The sequence below is a fragment of the Petromyzon marinus genome, unplaced genomic scaffold (genome assembly GCF_048934315.1).
Source record: "Petromyzon marinus isolate PM22_M1 ecotype Great Lakes invasive population unplaced genomic scaffold, UKy_Petmar_22M1.pri1.0 PM_Scaffold_29, whole genome shotgun sequence".
NCBI lineage: Eukaryota > Metazoa > Chordata > Hyperoartia > Petromyzontiformes > Petromyzontidae > Petromyzon > Petromyzon marinus.
The window spans coordinates 302522-323430 of NW_027423268.1; the positions used below are offsets into that span (position 1 = coordinate 302522).

Below are 20909 nucleotides of genomic sequence, written 5' to 3' on the forward strand. Positions count from 1 at the left end.
AGTTAGTTTTTAATCTAGATTTAAAAGTGCATATCACCAGTCGTTTCCTAATATCGTCAAGAAAGCATTTCAGACGGCCGAATAGGACTCAAAATGTCATTCAATTTATTTTATTTTATTTCTACGTGACTTTACCGAAAGAACCAAAGAGTAATTCCTGCAGTCACGAAAGCTTCAAATCAAGTTTGGATCGTAATTAGGTTACAAAATTAAGGTATGGAAAAGTTGAACAAGATACAGGGGTGTCTATCGATGTGTAAATAATGAACAATTCGTTGATTGGGATTGACGTTTAGGTTCACCAGGTGAGAAGAGCGCAAGACCTGGGTCACCAACATGACAAAAGCGATAGAGTGAAAACATGTACATGTACAACGGTGCAGAAAATAGAAATTATAGCAAAAACAGCCAAACAAAAACGAACACGAAACAAAACTCAACACACTCGCCATTAACACCGCTGAAAAGGAAAACGGATAGTCTGCGAAATGGCCCTTCTTCATATCGCATATAATTTAGATCAATTATCGCTGGTATAACTCTAACACAATAAAAAAATCGCAAAAAAGTTGTATTATTATTACATATTTTTTAAATATAACTGACGCTGATTTAAAACTTTCGTGACTGCAGTAATTCATATTCTTAGCTCTTTCGGTAAAGTCACGTTGAAGGGAAACAATAAAATACTAAAATATATATAAAACAATAAAAATATTTTATTGTTTCCCTTCAACGTGACTTTACCGAAAGAGCTAAGAATATAACTGACGCTGTTAGCAGGGATATACATATTAATAGCTATATTTCATATTCTTAGCTCTTTCGGTAAAGTCACGTTGAAGGGAAACAATAAAATAATAAAACATATATAAAACAATAAAAATTCTCACGACGTTTCGACCATAACACAAACGGTCGTCATCAGGTGTGTGGGTTTGCATTGATGTAGACCACCCTTGGCAGTGTCACCAAAGCTCGGGGCGACGTTGAGTGACGCAGAACCGGCCAGGGTGGTGACACCTGGGGACAACACGTTGGGTCTCACGCAGGCCGAGTGGGGGCGGCTGCAGGTAGAGGATGTGACATTGTTGAGCTTGCGGCGCCGCGCTGAGTTGAATCGCAAAGACCCTGCTCATTGGGGACTTCGCAGGTAGTCCCTCAGAAGGACTTTTGATGAGGTGGGACGAGGGGCTGCAGCATCACTGCATGGTGGTTCCCACTAGCCTGCAGGGGTCGGTTGATGCGGGTAGTACACGAGAATAAATTGTTACACCTCAGGGTTCCAAAAACGTTGCCATCTCTGCAGGTGTCTGATTTGTCGCGACTTGCTTGTCGGGCTTGGGAAGTGGTTGTCGGTGGGACGGAGGATGTCGGCGGCATTGTCGTTGACAAGCCATCACTCTGGCACCCTGGCACAATGTGGCCCAGTTGCTCACACCGGAAGCAATTCGTGGGTTCTTGCGGTAGAGGGGGTCGCTCTCTCTCTCTCTGCCTCCGATCTCGGGGCCGTCGTCGTGATGTCTCCTCCCTGCGTCGACCCCAGCCTCGCACTGCCACCGCCAAGTAGCTACACAAGGGAGCAGACATCGCGGCTCTCGCGATTGTTCACCTGAAGACGGGCGCTTGTGTTGCGTTCGAAACGCCGTCATTTATTTTATTTCTACCTACGTGATTTTACCGTAAGAACCAAAGAGTATAGTGACACATGCCACGGGCCCCGCGCTTTCAAGGGCCCCCCACTTTCAAAGCGAGGGGTGTCTCGGCCTCCCCTCGCCTCCACTGCAGGAATTTCCTCTGCACATTGGATGGTGGATCGAAGGCGGCTGCCATTTCGGAGGGTGCCTCGTCCTTTCTCGGGGATGTCTCGGAACGCTGCCAGAGCGTTATCGTCGAGGGCCGTCGGCAAGGCCCGTAGAGCCTCCTCCTCCTCCGTTCATCCAACAGATTCGTATGCTGCTTCGAACCGACAGGTAAAGGCGGTCCGGTCACATTCCCTCTGCCACGAATTCCCTGACGGGAGGTAAATGTCTGGGTCGGCCCGCCGCTCCCTCGTGTGCTGCCGGAGCGATCGTGCCTTGCGTCGTTTCCCGTGCTTTGCACGAATTGGGGGGGCCGTCGGACGCGCTGTGCCGTCAGTGGGCGAATTGGTGGCCAGATGACCGCGTGGTCTCCCCAGCGGGAACATCGGCGGCTTGAAACCACCCCGTCTAAGTCCCCTTCTCGCCGCAGCCGTGGGTAATTGTGCGTCGAGCTGCGCCACGGACACCAAGAGGCTCTAGTTATTCTCATCATGCTGATCGATGTCTCTTGATGTCTCTTGTATTCTGTTCATCTGCTTCCCATTCTAGTGCTGGTTCGTCTTCGTCATCTGTTTTTCCCGACTTTCGGCATGCAGGGGACCCATATTTGTTTCCAAGGAGCCGTGACATAAAACATTGATTATATCACAATATACATTTTTGTAATCTAACTCGGGTCGCTGGGTAGGTAGTGCTGCGTGCTAAACATTGTGCTTGCGTTCCCCACACACAGACACGAGGTCACGTATGCACATGCAGAAACACCCACGCGCGTTTACACACGGACACTCACGATCACGCGCATTTTGTTTTTTACCAGCTAAGGCTCACTGAGCTATTTAGCACTTTTTTTAAGTGACCCAGTCGCAAATAAAATGTCAATGAAGTGTATTAAAGCTTTCGTGACTGCATAAAATTACTCATCATATATACGTGACTTTACCGAAAAAAACAATGAGTCAATGAAGTGTCTTATGTCGAAATATATTGCAGCCAAATACTCTAAACGCGTGTTTTTTAATGTGTATGGAAAAACCGGAGAACCTGTAGTGGATTGCCTTTATGAATCTTGGGGAGACCATAGAATCTAGGGGGTCTTGCAGCAGAAGGTTTTAAGGAGGGACGTTTAGTTGGTTCGATTAGGGAGGTCGAACTTGTGATGATCTTGTTGGTTTTTATAGTTAGGCTATTAGTAGGGTCATTTTTATTTTTTGAGTAACTTCCATCGTAGAGTAGGTTCTGGATTTTGTTGTTGTACGAATCTTTATCCATAATTACAGTAGCGTTTCCTTTGTCGGCTGAGAGGATGACTATATCACTTCTGTTTTTTTAAATTCGCGAGTTTAGAGCGTTCATTTTTGCTGATGTTGCTAATGGGTTTCTTAGCATTCTTAAGAATAGTGGCTATTTCAGCTCTCGCAACGTCTGCTTGGATGTGTCCTATGCCTTTAAGGGCCACATCGACCTGAGAGATGATATCATCTACAGGAATATGTTTCACCGCACGTCATGTTGCTCTCGTTTTGCGCTGAACAGCACACCATTCTAAAACCTAAAATGTTATGCCAAAAGGAAATATATCAGAACTCTGCTCTGTCTCTATGTATAAACAAAAGTATTATTTAGCACATTGGCCTATTGGCTTTTCAGTCCGTGTTTCACTGCTAAAATTAGTAATGGGCAGCCCCAAAACCCTCTTGCAGCCTCTCCATACAATAGCCATTGTTAACAGTTGATTGCATGCGATTCTGCATTACCCAAAATACCGTGCAGCATCTCCAATCTGTCGCGTTATTATGGCTGCCGTGGTCACGTGACGGACTCGATGGACCCCGAGGAGCGATTCGAAGGGCTGGTGGATGCCACCGACACCATCCTGGAGCGTGTGGTGAGTGAATCTTACTTTAGTACGAGTGCAGCTGGGCTAGTGCTGGGCTGATCTGTATTTCCATGAACTGTAGTGTTTTTCCACCGTGATTGCCACGCTCCCCTCTTATTGACCAGCTCTTGGTTCCCAGCAACCCTCGTCTGCCCGTATGGTCTTACTGTTGCTAAGCAGAGACACTGAAGTCTGAAATGCAAGGCGTTTGGATTGAAGACTACTTATGCTGATGTGGTTGTGTATTTTACACGTGTGTAGTTTGTACGTGTGACTGTGCTTGCTTATTGCACTTTGTATTGACGCTCAAGTACATGTCTGGTTGGGAGTATGGCGATGTGTGTGGTAATATGTGATGGTGTATATTTCTATGTTACTGGTTGTGTTTACATGTTGTGTTAATGTGTAATATGTAGGATGTATGGTTGCATTAGTCATCGGATGTGTGGAAATGCATGTATTGACCAAACCACCCTAGATCTCCAATGATTAGCAGGATTGTGCATGGATATTGCTTGCATGAATGATCACAATTCCTAATCGTTATTATATGTTCCCTGCACCTCCGATTAGCATGGTTGGCTACATATGGTGTGAAATAAGTTCAACATACAAAATTCATTTCATTCTCTACGTTCCCACATTGATGCTCCCCACCAACACACTAACCCACACTGAACAAATGTGAAGTATGGTCAATTAACCCCCTCAACCCAAATTGCATGGGGGAGGCCCTCATCGATGAAGTGCTGATTGAGTAAGTTGTAAATGGAGTTGTAAATAGGGTGTATGGTTGTTGCGACATGAGTAGTAGGTGTCATTTGATGTCATGTGATTGTTGAGTGTTGTATGTGATTGTATAATTTTTACGTGGCTTTTATGCCTTGTGTATACAATTGTGTAATTATGTCGCTGTGTGTAGTTACATAGTTGTGTTGTGTATGTGGTTGTGTCATTGTTTTGCTTCGTGTAGTGATTGTCGTCTGTTGTGCATGTGGTTGTGTAATAATTTTTCCCTGTGTGGTGCAGGGCACGTTGTTGGACGAGGTATCAGGGGTGAACAAAAATAAGGCCCCCGTGCTCCCCCAGGGAACCCTGCCCCCCAAGACCATCGTGTCCTCGTGGAATCGTCGGGTACACAAATACACGACATTCACGACGCAACACACGACGAGTATGCACTAAATTCACACGCCTTATACGTGAAGTGTTGGATCCTCGCTGTCTGAAGATCACAGGAGACGGTCTTAGATGATTGGCAGATGCACCAACTTTGACATACACACAACAAAGGCATTTGGGACCCCCACATACACAAGACATGTATGAAGTGGTTGGGTGGCTTACGATTAATACTGGATCAGAGATACTTGAGCTGGTACCACTGTGATCCTGGGTTTTAATCTGGGTTTCAGCCACCAAAATCTCAGGTGTATTGAGATGGTCTCCATCTAGTCACCAGAAGATTGAAAACACGTTTCAACCTTCTGTCAGTTCACTGCTGTATGACTATAATTAATATAAAACGTGACACGCTCAATTCAAAGCGTGTGTCTTAAACGTACAAATCAATTTTAATGAATCTGTATCGTTGCATGCCTAGTTGTCATCGACAGTGATCCGCTGACTCAACGTTTCAGTACTCTGCTGAGTCAGCATCTCAGCTCTCACGCAGAACCAGGAGTCTGCCTCGGCGCGAGGCCGCACATTCCACGCGCTGCAGGCCAAGAACATCGCACGGCCACAGCTCAGCTCCACGCAGAGAGTGGACAACTCAAACGTGCCTTTCCTGCCCAAGCTGCGTGTGAAGCCCAATGCCCTCAAGCCGCTGCCAGCAGGTACGGAAACACATCAGGGGTACATACGGCCCATCGGGCCAGATGGCATGCAACCACATTTCATACAACCCATGACTTTGATGTGTGTTGAAATGTTTTCGCACCGTCTTACGTAGCCAACCTGTGCTAATCAGAGGTGCGACTGCACTTTATATATCCCGTAACCACATGAGGCCGAGCATTTTGAAATGGCACTCAAAGAATATTCATCTCTCGCTGAATATTCATCACACTCGTACAAATAAGCACATATGTTAATATGTAATAAATGACTAATGCATCTCAAATCTTCTCATGCTGTGACATGGATCACTTTACCTAAAGAACCAAAGAGTATGGATCATTGCAGTCACGAAAACTTCAAATCTAGAATATTGCATAAAAGCTGTATAGTATGCAAATAATTACATCGAGGTGCATGCTGGGAATTACTGACAAGAAGAAGACGAATACAAACTGGAAAACAAATGGAAATAAAATATTGATTGTTTTGGGGAATCAAGTTGCCTTTGGCAGGTAGCTTTACTCAAAGGGATGGACAAGAATGGTAATTAAATAACAGCCAAAGGAGTGAATCTTTTAATATGACCACTGTGGTGAATGGGTGATGAGATTTGCTCATGCACAGACGTGATATGATTTGTTGAATCACTCGACAGTGAAGTATGGGGAGGCCTTTACCCAGCAGTGATAAACGACGGCTAATGAGGTTGGTGTGAATGTGTGTTTGTGTGATTGCAGCACTGCGTTTACGCCGGGACGTGCACCCGGATGACCTGGACGTACCTCCCGCCCTCGCTGACCTCCTGCACCAGCAGCGTACGCATACACAGGAAGACGTGTACGTACACACACACACACTAACATACAGACACACGCACAGATGCACACACCAATACCATCGGAGGCACAAAGATATGTACTCATGCATGCATCAACACAATAAGATGAATGTATATACGTACTAATGCAGGCACATAAAACAACAACAAGCACAATTTACCACTAGTGCTAGGCTAGGTACACTCTGAGGCCACGTGAAGTGTTGAAGGCTCACTGGCAGGAGATAATATAGATTGTTGTGCTGTTTGTGAGCACTTATGAAGATTGGCACAGCACACAAGGGGGTAGTGTGGGAAACACCATGCCGAGGTGCTGGTTATCTCCCCATTACGGATGTACAGTATATACACTGCACCAGGTACTCATTCAAGGCGGAGTTCACCTAGCAAAGGCTCAAGACCAGTTCAGAAATTCTCCAATTGTAATATGAGGCGCAAATATATCGACTCATACACTGATGTAAACAGTTGCGCAAAGATGTGTACACTTAAATCTTGACTTAAAGCTTTCGTGACTGCAGGAATTCATATTATTTGGGTATTTTGGTAAAGCCACGTAGATAGATCAAATAATAAAAAATAATAAAGATAGAAATAATAAAAATAATAACAATATCACGACGTTTCGATCGCAACACAAGCAATCGTCATATGGTGACGATTGCTTACAAGCAAATTCCTTAAATTGACATGCTAATCTCTCACAATGTAATGGCCACCCCCACAGCTTCATTTGTCAAGATTTACCTGATCTTATTACACAGACACGATTTCAACCGAGAAGATGGGTACAAACCGAGCAATCATTGGAAGGACGTTATTAACCAGTTTAGGTCATAACTGGCTGTGATGTTCCCTCTCTACTTACCTATGTGAGCAGTTACATTTCAACTCTCTGCGTTACATTCACTAACACAACCACTTTTAGAGGTGTTAGTAAATGGCGGCTTGCCATCCTTTTCCACCTCCATGTGGCAATGTTCTTGCCGAGCTCTCTCCGAGCTTACATTGACAAGCAAATGTCTTACATTGACATGCTAATCTCTTACAATGACAAGCAAATGTCTTACATTGACAAGCAAATCTCTTACATTGACATGCTAATCTCTTACATTGACATGCTAATCTCTCAAAATACAATGGCCACCCCCACAGCTTCGTTTGTCAAGATTTACCCGATCTTACATTTACATACAAATTTAATCTCTAGCCCGCCCACTGACCCTTCCGCTACACCCATCCCAAACCTTTATAACTCCTTAGCAGCGCTCCCACCATATATTCTCAGCAGCTCTCCTGCGATATTTCTCACCTGATGACAATAGCTTGTGTTGTGATCAAAACGTCGTGATATTGTTATTTTTTATCTTTATTATTTTTTATTATTTGATCTATCTATGTGGCTTCAACGAAAGACCCAAAGAATATGTGTACGGTTACATGCAGACACACAAATGCAAATTAGATACACAAACAAATAGACATTGGTACACACCAGTGTGTATTTGTGTTTCATACAAGTGTGCTTCTGTCCTGTGACTTCCCATCAGTGAGTATTCACTGATCGTCATGGCTTTGGAATGCACCTTGCCTGGTGCTGATGGTGTGCTGATGGTACCAGCCAGTGCTGAATTGTTGCTGCTGTTGTGTGCCCATGTGTGCGTGCAGCTTTGCCCACCATACCAGTTTGAGCTGGAGAGTTTCACTCCCAGTGAGGAGCTCCTTCAAGAGCCAGAACCACAGGTGAACACACACGTACACACAAGTACACACACGAATGTATATATACATACAAAGACAAAGATCCCCCATATAACCTGAACATACTTTTGCGGCAAGTGCTGTTAGCGAGCACCTCCGAAGGCCGGCATGGCAAACGAGGGGCTGGGTGGTCGATACCACACCCGGCCACCTTTATCTCTTCAGTACTAATGTTTACGCACTGCACCATTTACTCAGTTGAGGCTGAGTCGACCAAGGGGATGCCCAGAACCGGTTCAAGTGATCGTCACTGGTGTTGGCTTTGAGCAGGAATCGAACTTGGGTCGCTGGGTTCATAGCGTTGTGCGCTACCGCTCCTCACATACACGTATACACACAACAAAGTGCTGGTGCTACTGCTGGTGATGTTACTTTTAACAGTGTTGATGGAGATGATGAACATGGAGCTGGTAGTGGTTGTTGGTGTTATTGTTGATGGTGCTGATGTTGTTGGTTCTGCTTGTGATGTTGATGGTCTTGATGGTGCCGTTGAGCAGAAGTTCCGGCCTCTGGAGGAGACGCCACTGACCTTAGTGACCTCCTTGGAAGAACTAGCGCAGGTCAACGAAAAGCTGCTCCAGTGCAAGGAGTTCACTGTGGACCTTGAGGTAAGGGCGGTGTGAGTGTGTGTGTGTGTGTCGGCGTGAGTGTCAGTTTGTGGGAAGCTGTAGTGTAGTGGTTAGCATTCTACACTATGAACCCAGCCACCCGAGTTCGATTCCCACTCATGGGCAACACCCGTGACAATTATCTGAACCGGTCCTGGGCCTCTCCTAGTTTGACTCGGCCTCAATTGAGTACCTGGTGCGATGTTTAAAAACATTGCCGCTTGGGAGACAAAGGCGGCCGGGCATGGATGCTGGCCACCCAACCCCTCGTGTGCCGTTTCGGCCTTCATAGGTGCTCTCTAACAGCACTTGTCCCAACAGTCTGTTAAAGCTCTACGGGGGATCTGTGTTTGTTGTCTGGGTGAGTGCCAGCATGTGTGTGTGACGTGTGTGGTCGTATAATATCGAGTTGTGATGTGCGGTTGGTTTGTTGGATTGTGCCGTCTGTGTGCTTTCGTCCCGCTCGACCGCCTATCTGCCTCTTCTACTGTTGTTTGTCCGCCGACCGTTGAGCGGCTATTCCTGTGCGTGGCCCCGTAGCATCACTCATACCGTTCCTTCCTGGGCATCACCTGCCTCATGCAAATCTCGACGCGCGAAGAGGACTTCATTATCGACACACTGATGCTGCGCGACGACCTGCACATCCTCAACGAGGCCTTCACCAACCCCAACATTGTCAAGGTGAGAGGCACGCGTGCACGTAGACATGCATAAACAAAATAATCGAGTGAGACAGCAAAACAAGGAGAGAGACATCCCTCTCCCTCGCCGACTTTGTAGCACGACGCCTGGGTCCCTCCAGCTTGCTGCCAATGTATCATTGCACTGCCTGCACACTCGATATGAATGCCATTGGGTGAATGTTTGCAACAATACATTGCACTTGTATTGCACCTAAAGCGTAACAAACATCTCGGTGCGCAAAATTACACGGGGAGAACAGGAGGGGGCAGAATTTTTATTTATTTAAAGCTTTCGTGACTGCAGGGATTGATATTCTTGGTTCTGTCGGTAAAGTCACGTAGAAGGCCAACAATAAAATAATAAAAATATAAAACAATAAAATTCTTGCTGTAATTTTCAGACCTGATGATGATTGCTTGCGTTGCAGTCGAAACGTCGTGAGAATTTTATTGTTTTATATTTGTATTATTTTATTGCTTCCCTTCTACGTGGTGGTGACTTTACCGAAAGGACCAAAGAATAGGAGGGAGCAGGTCGGACCGAGCAAGGGAAATAGAGAAAGGAAGCAATTAAGGGGGGCTGGCTGCAGCCATGCCTTGTTGACAGCGGCGGCGACGATGGTTACTAGGGACGTAACCATCGAAACATGGGTCAACAGATAAATGTTGCGGTACATTAACATCTGCGTCTCATACACACTCGCATGCACACACTCACACACAAACACATACACACTCACAATTGCATACACACGCACACCAACACTTGCACACATCCACGTATGCACGCACACACACAGGCCTCTCCTACCAGACATGCTGCACTATGCGCGTGCCGACACGCACTACCTGCTGTACGTGTACGACCGCGTCCGCGCCGACCTGCTCACCAAGGTGCTGGGCCGACCCAACCTCCTGCAGCTTGTGTGGGACCAGAGCCGAACTGTGGCACTCAAGGTGAGTGGCGCGTGGACAATGGCTGAGCCAGGATTTTCAGGTGGGGGGGGGGGCAACCCCTCCAGCAATGAAAAAAGGTAGTGTTAGTAAGTAAGGACTTGTCCCTTGGAATCGAATTCGAACCGCATTGTGTGATCGGCGTCGCGCTCGCTGAAGGTGTTGATGCCTTCAGGGAAGTCGTGTCCTGTATACGCAACTGCGCACAATTCTGTGAGTCACTTATAACTGCTTTGCCGTTACTCATTGCCAATTATGGACTCGGACTATTGTCCTATCATCTCATCGAGTCCCTGACACGTAATAATATGCTACACTGTGGCAGTGGGGGTCGCAAAATGCTGATTTATTACCAATAAACCCCAATGATCTGATCTAAATTAGGGTTTTCGATCGGATCATTGGGGGGGCACGTGCCACCCCACTCCCCACTGGCTCCACCAGTGAGCAAGTTGCAAGCCTATCTTTGTAAGCAAATCCACCACTCTCACTGTCGATCGGGAAAATTTTCCCACCCCTCCAAAAATATTGTTTATTCTGTTTAAAGGCCTCGAGAAATAAACAAAGAATATATTTATCTTTTTAACTAGATCAACGAAGTGATCTAGTTCATGGTGTAATGTATAGACTATTGTCCTATCATCTCATAGAGTCCCTGGAATGTAATAATATGCTACACAGTGGCAGTGGAGGGGGTCGCAAAATGCCGATTTATGTTCAATGTGGTGACTCGGGCCCGCCGTACCGTTTTAATGTTCATGCATCCTAATTAGTGCATTCACGATGAAAATTCCCACTGGAAACATTGGTTACCGACTTTCAGAACTGGTAATTGATGCTGAAAACAATTACCAGTTAACCGATGATCGTTTTAACAACCCTGGTAATTACTCTTTGGTTTTTTCGGTAAAGTCACGTATAAATGAGAAATAATTAAATTACATAATAGCATACGACGTTTTGGTTGCAACACAAGCAGCCATCATCAGGTACAGAGGAGCTAAATTTACGAGATAGAGGAAACACATAACCCCAGATGTATATACAGACACCCAAGTAGGGTGGAACTAACACAGATACAACATGGGACACAGAGAGAGAAGCATACCAAACAAGTCTGAACCCTGGTAATTATTGCTGCTGTCACTACTTGCGTTGTTCCATCTACCTCTCTCTCCCTGTGTGCGTGTGTGTGTGTCTCAGCGCTACCACAAGCCGGTGTTCACCGAGGACTCCTACCTGGAGCTGCTGCACAAGCACAAGCAGCCACTGGATGTGCAGCAGAGCAGCGCCGCCCGGCTCCTGTACGCCTGGGGCCACCGCACGGCACGCACCGAGGACGAGAGCACGGGGTGAGAGCACACGCGGCGCTGAAATAGCCGTGTACTGCACTGCATAGCATAGTGCAGCAAAGCACGAGACTTTCCGACGGCGTAGAATAACACAGCAAACAGAACAACACCACAGTGTTAAAAATTTTTAACTTGATTTATCAGAATATTTATTTAGACTGGAGGAATCCGATGAGCTATGAACTCTTTATCACAGATGTCCAGAGTAGCGAAAAATGTATGAATATAAAGTATATAAGTACAAATTGTATAATTACATTAATTACTGTAGATTTTTTTACACTCAATGCACTCAAGGGCAAGGCAGCAAAACAACAACAAAAACGATCCAAGACCGCACCAAAACAACACACAGTCCCCCAATAAAATTGCACATTAAAATGGAAATATCGATCGATACACGGGTGTTTTATCATATAGCACAGTAAAACACTGGGGTGTACGACGCAGCACTTTTTAATTTACCTGATCGCGATCCTGAACCAGTTGTAGAAACTGCACATTCCAGTGCCGTAGGTCAATGGTTGCGTAGTACGATTACTGTTGCTGTTGCGTTGTTGGGCTTGTACGGCCTGTGTGATTATTGTTATTGCTGCGACGTGCATAGTGCCCTGGCCTGACCGGTGTGTGTTGTGCTCCTACTGTCACAGATACGTCCTCCCAAACCACATGCTCATGAAGATCGCAGAGGAGATGCCTCGGTAAGTCGCGCACGGTGGTGGTGGGGCCGGTGGTGGCAGGGACAGTTGGGATGGTGGTGCGAGTGATACCCATGATGGTAATGACAGTGGTGGTAATATTCGCCCTCCAACAACAACGAAGGGCAGAGGAGCGATGGTCACAATAAAGAGCGGAGTGCCGGGCGGCTAAAATGCAGCAAGTTGGCACAGTCGCGTGCACAGCTGGTGCATCTGCCCCAGTCATTGCAGTCAGTCAACCCATGGCACCTGGCTCTGTTCAGTGAGCCCCTGTTAGCGAGCCTTCGACACTGCACGTGGCTTCGGAGTGCACCTGGCCTGGGACAACAGCCGTGGTGATGTCACCACCACTTATTGGCATATGGCGCCTGTTCTTGTTGTTGGTAATAGTGGTGGTGGCTGATGATTGTGCTGGTAGTAGTGAGAGTGGTAGTGATAGTATTGATGGTGGTCCAACTCATAATGTTTTGATGTGGATGGTGATCTGGATGCTGGTGATGATATGGATATGGTGATAGTATGATGGTCATGATGAAGGTTGCATTGTGGTAATAGCATTGGTTAGTATGATCCTGATAATGACCAGGCTATATATACGCACGCCAGACAAGACAGGCTTTACGTACGTATGCCAGCCTGAACACAATATACATACGTACGCCAGGATGAACAGGCTATACATACTCATTGGTTTTTTCGGTAAAGTCACGTATGTAGAAATACAATAAATAATATAATTTTATTGTATTTCTACATACGTGACTTTACCGAAAAAACCAATGAATAAATAATATAATTTTATTGTATTTCTACATACGTGACTTTACCGAAAAAACCAATGAGTAATTTTATGCAGTCACAAAAGCTTTAATACTTTATTAGGCTATACATACGTAGACTTTCCTGAGCTGCCTATACGCACGTTCGCCAGAAGGAACAATATACGTATGTACACCAGCGTGAATAGGATATATGTACGCCATCTTGAACGGATATGCTTTTGCCAGTATCAACGGCTATATGCACCCTAGTCCACGCCATTGCTGTTTGATGCAAGACAGAGAGGGAGTGCTGGCTTGTTGTAACGTTGTGCTGTTTCTGTGAGATTGTGTTGTTGCTGTGACGTGGTTTTTGCCGTGATGTTGCATTGCTCTGGCGTTGTGTTGTGACGCGTGTCGCTGCTCTAACATGTTGACATCGTCGTTGCCGACGCAGGGAGCTGCAGGGCGTGCTCGCGTGCTGCAATCCGGTGCCGCCCCTCGTGAGGCAGAACGCCAATGAGCTGTGGCAGCTCGTCAAGCAGGCACGCCTCGTCCCGCTCATAAAGGTGAGCGCAGAAGCGGAGGCGGCTCGGTGGAGCAGCGAGGGGTTCATAATGGACGGCCAGGGTTGAGATACGGATGAAGGATAGATAGGGCAAGAGAGTCGGAGAACGAGAACAGAGACAAAAGAGAGTGGGAGACAGAGACTGAAAGTCATAGGGGGAGAGGGATAGCGAGTGGTCAGAGGCAGAATGTTCATAAATAAATATAATCAAACATTTAATATAATCTTGATTTGAAGCTTTCGTGACTGCAGGAATCCATACTCTTTGGTTCTTTCGGTAAAGTCACGTAGGTAGAAAAATAATAGATCACGACGTTTCGATCGCAACACAAGCAATCGTCATCTGTCTTCAGCAGTTGGTGTGGTTGTCCCACCTGATGACGATTGCTTGTGTTGCGATCGAAACGTCGTGATCTATTGTTTTTCTACCTACCTGACTTTACCGAAAGAACCAAAGAGTATGGATTTAATATAGGTGGTGTCTGGGTGGCTCCTGGGGCCAATACTGGATCAAACACAATGATCCGGTCCTGCTTTAATAATAATTTTTTTACTTGTGACACACTGCACATTATTCGCTCACTCGAAGCGAGAGAACGACTCAGAGGCATGAGGAGGAACCACAGACGAGCGGGAAAGGCAACCAGGCGGTGAGCCCGTGCCAAATTTCCCCCCAAGCGTTGTGGTCGTCTATATATGAAGGTGTTATCAACCAATTAATGAGTGTTTACATATGGGAGGGAACCGGGGTTCCTGGAGAAAACCCACGCATGCGAGGAGGCAACAGTCGATCCCATACAGAACGAACAGATGAAGTCAACCTTTGCTGTACCCCCTTCTGGCAGGCCATACTATGACACTTGAACAGCAACGGGAAGGGTGGTTTAACAACATTTGTGTGATCCACCCACCCTTGTTGCCTCCATAGTGCTGGGTTACAGGACTTCGCCACCAACACCACCCGGGTTTTGGATCTTGGGAGTTTCAGCCACCCGTGGTTAAACGACGTTCACAAATGTAGCGAGTTGATGGTCACAACCAGGCACAAGTGACTGCAAAAATAATGACTCGTTGCAGTAAAGGTTGCCTTTGTTTAATAATCTTTGCTGCTGTTCCTGCTGAGCGAAACGCCCATCAAGGCTCCATCGAGAACATTCATCACCCGGACAGAGGTGACCAGAGACCAAAACTCATCACACAAATGCCCTCTTTACTTGCGATTATCAACTCTACATCTCATTTTCTCATCCGGCACAGAACTCTCATTTGTGGTTCTTTTTTTTAATTCCACGTCCCCAAACCGTCGTGACAATGAGGAGCTCAGTTCATGTCCGTCCTTAGAGTGTGAATAATGTTCCGATTGTTGTGTAGGTTGACACCCCTGTGTGATTTTGTTGGTTCATGGCCTGACCCTGACAGTACAATCTAGATGTTTCAATCCCCCAAAGGTGACATTAATGGTATCATTTGTATGCCCACCCTAGTGTGGCACTGATTGTTCAATCAATTTTTTTCTGTATTTTGACAGCGATTGGAAAACCCTCTCTTCTGTCCTCACGATGGCTTATCATTGGACGACAGGCAGCCAATCACAAGGCACGGTACTGAAGGTAGCTCACACTTAGTTGTGCTGGTTATATCGGCAAAGCTCATGATATGGATTATATTTTTTTATTCGTGACAGTTGATGAGTACACCTAGCCTGTCACGAGTAGATTTCATTTTATTGATATGAAAAAATACTGTGCTGTTTTTTAATCACACTCATAATTTGAGTAGTAATCATACAAATAATTGCCATGTTCTGTGTACAAATTAAACATAATTTATTGAAATAAATAACAAATAATGTCCTGACTGCATTTACAGTGGGGCGCAAGCAAAAATAACAAAATACTTTTCAGTAACATTGTCCTAAAAGTAAAACTTACATAATAGGTGATGTTTTAAGCAATGACCCTTCTTTGGCTGCAGCGTGTATGTGCATATTATTTATTTCGCTATCTTTGTGTCTGTGTTCAATTGCGTGCATTTTCATTCACATGTGTGTGTATTCATTCCTGTTTCTCTGTTAACGTGTCTTTATTTGCCTGTCTGCATGCGTATGTCTTGTGTGTCAGCGGTTGCAACAGGTGTGTGGCCATGTATATTATTGCGTGTGTGTGAGTGTGTGTTCACGTGTGTATTCTTCAGTCTGTATCTCTGTGCATCTTCTGTGCTAGCGTATGTCTGTATGTCGCTAGAGAGCGGTTGTGCAGTGGTAGTGTGTAGTGGCACGTTCCTGACGGCCTAAGTTCCATTCCCGGTCACGACGAACAGCAGTAGTTTAGCTGGTTAGCGTGCTGCACTATTAACCTGGCGACCCAAGTTCGATTGCTGCTTATGGCCAACACCGGTGACGAATATCTAAAACGGTCCTGGGACTCCCTTAGATTAATTCAGCCTTAAATGAGTACTCAGTGCGTGTAAAGCATCAGCACTGGGGAGACAAAGGTGGCTGGGTGTGTGTTGGTCCTCCCATCCCCTTTGTGTTCTGTGCTGACCTTCGTAGATGCTCGCTAACAGCACTTGCCCTAAAAGTCTTTTCAAGGCTTTATTGAGGATCTTTGACTTTTGTCTTTGTGTGGTGCAGTGGAGGGAGCACGGAGGGCGGTGCCTGCCACGCGCCCGGTCCTCACCCTGTTTGACGTGAGCCCAACATCCTCACACGACCACAACCAACCCATGTCTCATCTCCCACACCGCTGGCGAAAGCACTGTGTGTGTGATCTCGTGTGCTGTAGCTTTCTGTACCGTGCTGTGTTTGCTGTGTTAGCCATCATGTGCTGGAGCGTTCTGTGCGTTCTCTTGTGTGCTGTCGCATTCTGAGCTGTGCTGAAATTGCTGTCATGTTGCTGTAGCGCTCTGCACTCTGCTGTGGTGTGCAGGACAGCGAAGAGCAGCAGAACGAGGCTCGCACTGCTCAGAGCTCCACGTCCCCAGATGAAGGCAGCGCGTGTCCTGCAGACGTTCGTCAACCCCTTTGGCATGGTGAGACATGGGGAGACAGGGACATGTGGAGGCACAGGGGTAGTTGAGTGCCAAGGAGATACATGGACTTTGAGACACGGGAATTACAAGGACACCAAGACAATGCAGCGATACAAGCGACTTAGGGACGTGGGGAACACACAGGAGGCATGGTAAATGAGAGACAGATAGGAGGCATAGAGACACAATATTAGCACAGGGTCACACGTAACACGGGGTCACTTAGGATTTGGATAAAACGGTCTTCATTGACACACAAATCCTGGAAACATGAAGACGTGGGGACTTGAAGTGGTTGAAAATAAAAAGTTCGCTTGTGCATCTGTTCATGTGCTTGTGCTTGCAGTATCTACCATCCAGTGACGGGAAATCTCTGCCATTTCAAGAAAAGAAATTGGATCCTAACTCAAAAGTGTTTGAGGTAATACGTGATTGTTGTGTGCTAACATCTTGCTCACATCATCATCTCCATCATCATTATCTCCATTATTCCATTTCACAAACCACTTGTGCGGATGGGTGCTGAGTGAGGAATTTTAGTGGTTTGGTGATTAATGTGGTTATTTGAGTGCATGTTTGAGCAGATGAGTGGGTGAATGAATGGTTGAGTGAGTGCTTGGGTAGGTGAGAGAGTGTAGTTGAGCGCATGAGTGGTTGGATCGTTGAACGAGTACCTGAGTGGCTGAGTAAGTGAATGAGTGTTTAAGTAGTTGACTGAGTGAGTGATGAGAACCCGTTGAGTGCTATCTCATCCGTCTCTGTAGATCTGTAGTCGCTGGAAACTGATGAAAGCGCCAGAGAAACCAAAGAAAAGCTCTGCACAGCCTGCAAAAGCCAAACACGGTGAAGGAACACACACACACACCATGAACACAGAGACATGCACTAATCCAGCAGTCGCAAACACTTGCACGTGCATGTGCACACACACACACATGCAGACAAGTACAGAAGTCGAGGCGTGGCTCACACACACACACACACGACAAAAACAAAATCGTATCACCTTTAACAGACTTGGGGCAAGTGCTATTAGCAAGCGTCTCTGAAGATCCAGGATTACACGAGGGGTGGGTAGTCAACACCAGGCTCGGCTGCCTTTGTTTCCCCAGCACTGATGATTACACATCGTGCCCGGTACTCATTTAAGGCTCCGTCGACCTCGGGGAGGCCCAGGACTTGATCAAATATTTGCCATTGCTGTTGATCGCAAGCGATGAAATCAGGTGACTGGGTTTGCAGTGCATTAACCAGCACACTACTGCACGCACGCGCCATGAGTGACGGATCCCCGTGTCTGCAGCTAAGAAGAAGATGAAGGTGGAGCTCCCTCAAGAGGAGCCGGTCGCCGTACCAACTGTGCGAGACCACAATTATCTGAACCGGTCCTGGGCCTCCCTTAGTTTGACTCGGCCTCAATTGAGTACCTGGTGCGATGTTTAAAAACATTGCCGCTTGGGAGACAAAGGCGGCCGGGCGTGGTGCTGGCCACCCAACCCCTCGTGTGCCGTTTCGGCCTTCATAGGTGCTCTCTAACAGCACTTGTCCCAACAGTCTGTTAAAGCTCTACGGGGGATCTGTGTTTGTTGTCTGGGTGCGTGCCAGCATGTGTGTGTGACGTGTGTGGTCGTATAATATCGAGTTGTGATGTGCGGTTGGTTTGTTGGGTTGTGCCGTCTGTGTGCTTTCGTCCCGCTCGACCGCCTATCTGCCTCTTCTACTCTTGTTTGTCCGCCCACCGTTGAGCGGCTATTCCTGTGCGTGGCCCCGTAGCATCACTCATACCGTTCCTTCCTGGGCATCACCTGCCTCATGCAAATCTCGACGCGCGAAGAGGACTTCATTATCGACACACTGATGCTGCGCGACGACCTGCACATCCTCAACGAGGCCTTCACCAACCCCAACATTGTCAAGGTGAGAGGCACGCGTTCACGTAGACATGCATAAACAAAATAATCGAGTGAGACAGCAAAAGAAGGAGAGAGACATCCCTCTCCCTCGCCGACTTTGTAGCACGACGCCTGGGTCCCTCCAGCTTGCTGCCAATGTATCATTGCACTGCCTGCACACTCGATATGAATGCCATTGGGTGAATGTTTACAACAATAAATTGCACTTGTATTGCACCTAAAGCGTAACAAACATCTCGGGGCGCAGAATTACACGGGGAGAACAGGAGGGAGCAGAATTTTTATTTTTATTTAAAGCTTTCGTGACTGCAGGGATTGATATTCTTGGTTCTTTCGGTAAAGTCACGTAGAAGGGCAACAATAAAATAATAAAAATATAAAACAATACATTTCTTGCTGTGGTTTTCACACCTGATGATGATTGCTTCTGTTGCAGTCGAAACGTCGTGATAATTTAATTGTTTTATATTTTTATTATTTTATTGCTTCCCTTCTACGTGGTGGTGACTTTACCGAAAGGACCAAAGAATAGGAGGGAGCAGGTCGGACCGAGCAAGGGAAATAGAGAAAGGAAGCAATTAAGGGGGGCTGGCTGCAGCCATGCCTTGTTGACAGCGGCGGCGACGATGGTTACTTGGGACGTTGTAACCATATCTTGAGCACCGGCCACGTGAGAGGCGTGGTGCTTGACGCGGCGACGCAGTGGCGCAGTGATTGCCACGGTGACGTGGTGATTGACGCTGCGGTGTGGCGGGGGCGCAGGTTTTCCACGGAGCGGACTCGGACATTGAGTGGCTGCAACGTGACCTGGGCCTGTACGTGGTGGGCCTGTTCGACACGCACCCAGCGGCGCGCTCCCTAGGCTTCGCCAGAAACTCGCTCGCCCACCTCCTCATGCACTACTGCAGCCTGTCTACCGACAAGCAGTACCAGCTGGCTGACTGGCGCATCCGGTACGCACGCCGCACTTGCTCGAACCTCTGCATACGCGCGCGCATGCATGGGCTAACTTGTACACACGTACAAAAACAAAGGCAAAGATCCCCTGTATAGCCTCAACTAATTGTTGGGGAAAGTGCTGTGAAGGAGGGGGTGGGTGGCCAGTAGCATGCACGGCCGCCTTTGTCTCCCCAGTGGTGATGTTTACACACCGCTACACCAGGTACTCATTTGAGGCTGAGTCGAGCTAGTGGAGGGCCGGGACCGGTTCAGATAATTGTCACAGGTGTTGGCCGTGAGTAGAAATCGAACTCGTTTCACCAGGTTCATAGCACAGGGTGCTAGCCGATACTCTACTGCTTACACATTCACACACAAGGACAAAGATCCCCCGTGTCGCCTGAATAGACTGCTGAATCTAGTTGGCCAGGGTGAGGAATTGAAGTCCCATCACTGGGTTCATAGAACAGTACATATGAAGCACTTTCACCCCCCCCCCCTCCTCAAGTTATCTTAGCGAGCCCCTATTAAGGCTGGCACAATGTTTGAGAGGGTAATGTGGTAAGCATCATGCCTGACCTCCTTTGTTTCCCCAGTGCTGATGTTCATATCTTATACTAGGTACTCATTTAAGGCCCAGTCAGTCTTGGGGGAGGTCCAATACTGGTTACTATATCACTCCCAAATGATGTTAGCCTTCACCGGAAATGACACATGGGTCAACAGATAAATGTTGCGGTACATTAACATCTGCGTCTCATACACACTCGCATGCACACACTCACACACAAACACATACACACTCACAATTGCATACACACGCACACAAACACTTGCACACTTCCACGTATGCACGCCACACACACACAGGCCTCTCCTGCCAGACATGCTGCACTATGCGCGTGCCGACACGCACTACCTGCTGTACGTGTACGACCGCGTCCGCGCCGACCTGCTCACCAAGGCGCTGGGCCGACCCAACCTCCTGCAGCTTGTGTGGGACCAGAGCTGAACTGTGGCACTCAAGGTGAGTGGTGCGTGGGCAATGGCTGAGCCAGGATTTTCAGGTGGGGGGGGGGGGGCAACCCCTCCAGCAATGAAAAAAGATAGTGTTAGTAAGTAAGGACTTGTCCTTTGGTCTTTATTTGACGCGTGTGCGGCGATGGTGCAGCCATCGATCAAGGATCGAATTCGAACCGCGTTGTGTGATCGGCATCGCGCTCGCTGAAGGTGTTGATGCCTTCAGGGAAGTCGTGTCCTGTATACGCAACTGCGCACAAT

General features: G+C 47.0%; 1 pseudogene; it reads left to right on the forward strand.

Annotated features, from left to right (window-relative positions):
• The first annotated feature begins 1277 nt into the window (after positions 1-1277).
• The window catches only part of LOC142923123 (exosome complex component 10-like), a 28285-nt pseudogene continuing 8653 nt past the window's right edge, over positions 1278-20909 (forward strand).